This window comes from Arachis stenosperma, chromosome 1, assembly GCF_014773155.1.
Source record: "Arachis stenosperma cultivar V10309 chromosome 1, arast.V10309.gnm1.PFL2, whole genome shotgun sequence".
Taxonomy (NCBI): domain Eukaryota; kingdom Viridiplantae; phylum Streptophyta; class Magnoliopsida; order Fabales; family Fabaceae; genus Arachis; species Arachis stenosperma.
The window spans coordinates 114,169,230-114,174,697 of record NC_080377.1 but is presented as its reverse complement, the minus strand read 5'-3'; positions in this window follow the sequence as shown (position 1 = coordinate 114,174,697).

The window sequence follows — 5,468 nt, the reverse complement described above, 5'->3', positions numbered from 1 at the left end:
GATCCGAAGAAGAGGTTGGGAAGTTCTTACCAACCCCATTCAACAAGTCGGAATCTTAATGGTTCAAGAGTTCTATGCCAATGCATGGATCACCAAGAACCATGATCAAAGTGTGAACCCGGATTCAAAGAATTGGCTTACTATGGTTCGGGGAAAATACTTGGATTTTAGTCCGGAAAATGTAAGGTTGGCATTCAACTTGCCTATGATGCAAGGAGATGAACATCCTTACACTAGAAGGGTCAACTTTGATCAAAGGTTGGACCAAGTCCTCACTGACATTTGTGAAGAGGGCGCCCAATGGAAGAGAGATTCAAGAGGAAAGCCGGTTCAATTGAGAAGGCATGACCTCAAGCCCGTGGCTAGAGGATGGTTGGAGTTTATCCAACGCTCAATCATCCCCACTAGCAACCGGTCCGAAGTTACTCTAGACCGGGCCATCATGATTCATAGCATCATGATTGGAGAAGAAGTGGAAGTTCATGAGGTTATAGCCCAAGAACTCTATAAGGTGGCGAACAAGTCCTCTACCTTGGCAAGGTTAGCCTTTCCTCATCTCATTTGTCACCTCTGTTATTCAGTTGGAGTTGACATAGAGGGAGACACCCCCATTGATGAGGATAAGCCCATCACTAAGAAAAGGATGGAGCAAACAAGAGACCCTTTTCATCATGAGATCCCTGAGATACCTCAAGGGATGCACTTTCCTCCACAAAACTATTGGGAGCAACTGAACACCTCCCTAGGAGAATTGAGTTCCAACATGGGACAACTAAGGGTGGAGCACCAAGAACATTCCATCCTCCTCCATGAAATTAGAGAAGATCAAAGAATCATGAGAGAGGAGCAACAAAGACAAGGAAGAGACATTGAGGAGCTCAAGCACTCCATAAGATCTTCAAGAGGAAGAACAAGCCGCCATCACTAAGGTGGACCCGTTCTTTAATCTCCTTGTTCTTTATTTTCTTGTTTTTCGAATTTTCATGCTTATGTTTATCCATGTTTGTGTCTTATGATCATTAGTGTCTTAAGTGTCTATGCCTTAAAGTTATGAATTTCCTATGAATCCATCACCTTTCTTAAATAAACAATGTTCTTAATTGAAAAAAGAAAAAGAATTGCATGAATTGTGAATTTTATAACAGTTTAATTATTTTGATGTGGTGGCAACATTTTTTGTTTTCTGAATGTATGCTTAAACAGTGCATATGTCTTTTGAATTTGTGATTCATGAATGTTGGCTCTTGAAAGAATGATGAAAAAGGAGACATGTTACTGAGGATCTGAAAAATCATCAAAATGATTCTTGAAGCAAGAAAAAGCAGTGAATACAAAAAAAACGAAAAAAAGAAAGAAAAAGAGAGAAAGAAAAAGAAAAGAAAAGAAAAAGAAAAGAAAAGAAAAAGAAAGAAATAAAGTTGTGATCCAAGGCAAAAAGAGTGTGCTTAAGAACCCTGGACACCTCTAATTGGGGACTCTAGCAAAGCTGAGTCACAATCTGAAAAGGTTCACCCAATTATGTGTCTGTGGCATGTATGTATCCGGCGGTAATACTGGAAGACAGAGTGCTTTGGGCCACAGCCAAGACTCAATAAGTAGCTGTGTTCAAGAATCATCATACTTAACTAGGAGAATCAATAACACTATCTGGATTCTGAGTTCCTAAAGAAGCCAATCATTCTGAGTTTCAAAGGATAGAGTGAGATGCCAAAACTGTTCAGAGGCAAAAAGCTAAAAGCCCCGCTCATCTAATTAATGCTGATCTTCATAGATGTTTTTGGAATTCATTGCATATTCTCTTCTTTTTATCTTACTTGATTTTTAGTTGCTTGGGGACAAGCAACAATTTAAGTTTGGTGTTGTGATGAGCGGATAATTTGTACGCTTTTTGGCATTGTTTTTAGTATGTTTTTAGTACATTTGGTTTAGTTTTTAGTATATTTTTATTAGTTTTTAGTTAAAATTTACTTTTCTGGACTTTACTATGAGTTTGTGTGTTTTTCTGTGATTTCAGGTATTTTCTGGCTGAAATTGAGGGACCTGAGCAAAAATCTGATTCAGAGACTGAAAAGGACTGCAGATGCTGTTGGATTCTGACCTCCCTGCACTCGAAGTGGATTTTCTGGAGCTACAGAAGCCCAATTGGCGCGCTCTCAACGGCGTTGGAAAGTAGACATCCTGGGCTTTCCAGCAATATATGATAGTCCATACTTTGCCCAAGATTTGATGGCCCAAACCGGAGTTCAAAGTCACCTTTAGATTTCCCAGCGTTAAACGCCGGAACTGGCACCAAAATGGGAGTTAAACGCCCAAACTGGCATAAAAGCTGGCGTTTAACTCCAAGAAGAGTCTCTACACGAAAATGCTTCATTGCTCAGCCCAAGCACACACCAAGTGGGCCCGGAAGTGGATTTTTATGTCATTTACTCATCTTTGTAACCCTTAGGCTACTAGTTTTCTATAAGTAGGACCTTTTACTATTGTATCGGAAGCATCTGATCTTTGGACATCTAGTTCTTAGATCATTGGGGGGCTGGCCTCACGGCCATGCCTAGACATTGTTCTTATGTATTTTCAACGGTGGAGTTTCTACACACCATAGATTAAGGTGTGGAGCTCTGCTGTACCTCGAGTATTAATGCAATTACTATTGTTCTTCTATTCAATTCCACTTGTTCTTGTTCTAAGATATTCATTTGCACCTAAGAACATGATGAATGTGATGATTATGTGACACTCATCATCATTCTCACTTATGAACAAGTGACTGACAACCACTCTGTTCTACAAGCAAACAAGGCTCTAATGTTTATCTCTTGGGTTCTTTAACCGGAATCTTCGTGGTATAGGCAAGAACTGATGGCGGCATTCAAGAGAATCCGGAAGGTCTAACCTTGTCTGTGGTATTCTGAGTAGGATTCAATGATTGAATGACTGTGACGTGCTTCAAACTCCTGAGGGCGGGGCGTTAGTGACAGACGCAAAAGAATCACTGGATTCTATTCCGGCCTGATCGAGAACCGACAGATGGATAGCCGTGCCGTGACAGGGTGCGTTGAACATTTCCACTGAGAGGATGGGAGGTAGCCACTGACAACGGTGAAACCCTTGCATAAGCTTGCCATGGAAAGGAGTAAGAAGGATTGGATGAAGACAGTAGGAAAGCAGAGAGACGGAAGGGACACAGCATCTTCATGCGCTTATCTGAAATTCCCACCAATGAATTACATAAGTATCTCTATCTTTATCTTTATGTTTTATTCATCATCTATACCCATTTGAGTCTGCCTGACTAAGATTTACAAGGTGACCATAGCTTGCTTCATACCAACAATCTCCGTGGGATCGACCCTTACTCGCGTAAGGTTTATTACTTGGACGACCCAGTGCACTTGCTGGTTAGTTGTGCGGAGTTGTGATGAAGATTTGAGATTGCAATGAGCGTACCATGTTGATGGCGCCATTGATGATCAAAATTTCGTGCACCAGTTTCATGATTGTCTCCCAATTTATGCATAAGTGTGAAAACATGCTTTCTAGACCTTAAATTAGTTAATTTAGTTCACCTTTGATTCCACTAGATGCCTTGATTTGTTTGTTAAGTGATTTTAGGTTGAAAAGGATAGGAAATGATCAAAGGAGTGAAAGGAAAGCATACAAAATGGAGAAGATCTTGAAAAGCCAAAGAATTGAACTCGTCCATGGATGCGCGCACGCACCAGGCGCTTACGCGCACCTTGCGAATTATCCCATGGACGCGTACGAGTGCTGTGCGCGTACGTGGTGGACGAAATTGTGATCATCAACAATGGCTCCAAAGGCTTGGTGCTCTCAAACGTGAATCACACTTTGTCACAACTCCGCGCAACTAACCAGCAAGTGTACTGGGTCGTCCAAGTAATACCTTACGTGAGTAAGGGTCGATCCCACAGAGATTGTTGGTATGAAGCAAGCTATGGTCATCTTGTAAATCCCAATCAGGCGGATTTAACTGGATTAAGAGATTATTGGTTTAAATAAAGATAATAAAATAAACAGAAAATAAAGATAAAGTTACTTATGTAATTCAATGGTGGGAATTTCAGATAGGTGTATGGAGGTGCTGTGTTCCTTCTGAATCTCTGCTTTCCTACTTCTTCCTTCTAGTTTTTCATCACTCCTTTCTATGGCAAGCTGTATGTAGGGCATCACCGTTGTTAATGTCTACATCCTATCCTCTTAGTGAAAATGGTCCAAATGCTCTGTCACAGCACGGCTAATCATCTGTCGGTTCTTAATCAGGTTGGAATAGAATCCAGTGATTCTTTTGCGTCTGTCACTAACGCCCAGCCTTCAGGAGTCTGAAGCTCGTCACAGTCATTCAATCCCGGAATCTTACTCGGAATACCACAGACAAGGTTAGACTTTCCGGATTCCCAAGAATACCGCCATCAATTCTAGCTTATACCACAAAGATTCTGATCAAGGAATCCAAGAGATATGCACCCGGTCTAAGGTAGAATAGAAGTGGTTGTCAGTCACGCGCATTTGGTAGACGAAATTGTGATTCATTTGTTATTGTATTTTGTAAAATTCATTGCTTTTTCTTTCCCTGGCAATGGCGCCAAAAACATGATGCCAATACCATGGTTCACAACTATGTGTGGTCACAACTCCGTTCAACTAACCAGCAAGTGTACTGGGTCGTCCAAGTAATAAACCATACGTGAGTAAGGGTCGATCCCACAGAGATTGTTGGTATGAAGCAAGCTATGGTCATCTTGTAAATCTCAGTCAATTGATTATGGATTTTCAAAAATAAATAATAAATAATAAACATAAAATAAAGATAAAGTTACTCATGTATTTCCATGGTGGGAATTTCAGATAGGTGTATGGAGTTGCTGTGCTCCTTCTGAAACTCTGCTTCACTACTTACTCATCCAATCCTTCTTACTCCTTTCCACGGCAAGCTGTATGTAGGGCATCACCGTTGTCAATGGCTACATCCCATCCTCTCAGTGAAAAAGGTCCAAATGCTCTGTCACAGCACGGCTAATCATCTGTCGATTCTCAATCAGGTTGGAATAGAATCCCTTGATTCTTTTGCGTCTGTCACTAACGCCCAGCCTTCAGGAGTTTGAAGCTCGTCACAGTCATTCAATCCCGGAATCCTACTCGGAATACCACAGACAAGGTTAGACTTTCCGGATTCCCATGAATGCCGCCATCAATTCTAGCTTATACCACGAAGATTCTGATTAAGGAATCCAAGAGATACGCGTCCGGTCTAAGGTAGAACGGAAGTGGTTGTCAGTCACGCGCGTTCATAAGTGAGAATGATGATGAGTGTCACGGATCATCACATTCATCAAGTTGAAGTGCAACGAATATCTTAGAATAGGAATAAAGAGAATTGAATAGAAAATAATAGTAATTGCATTGAAACTTGAGGTACAGCAGAGCTCCACACCGTTAATCTATGGTGT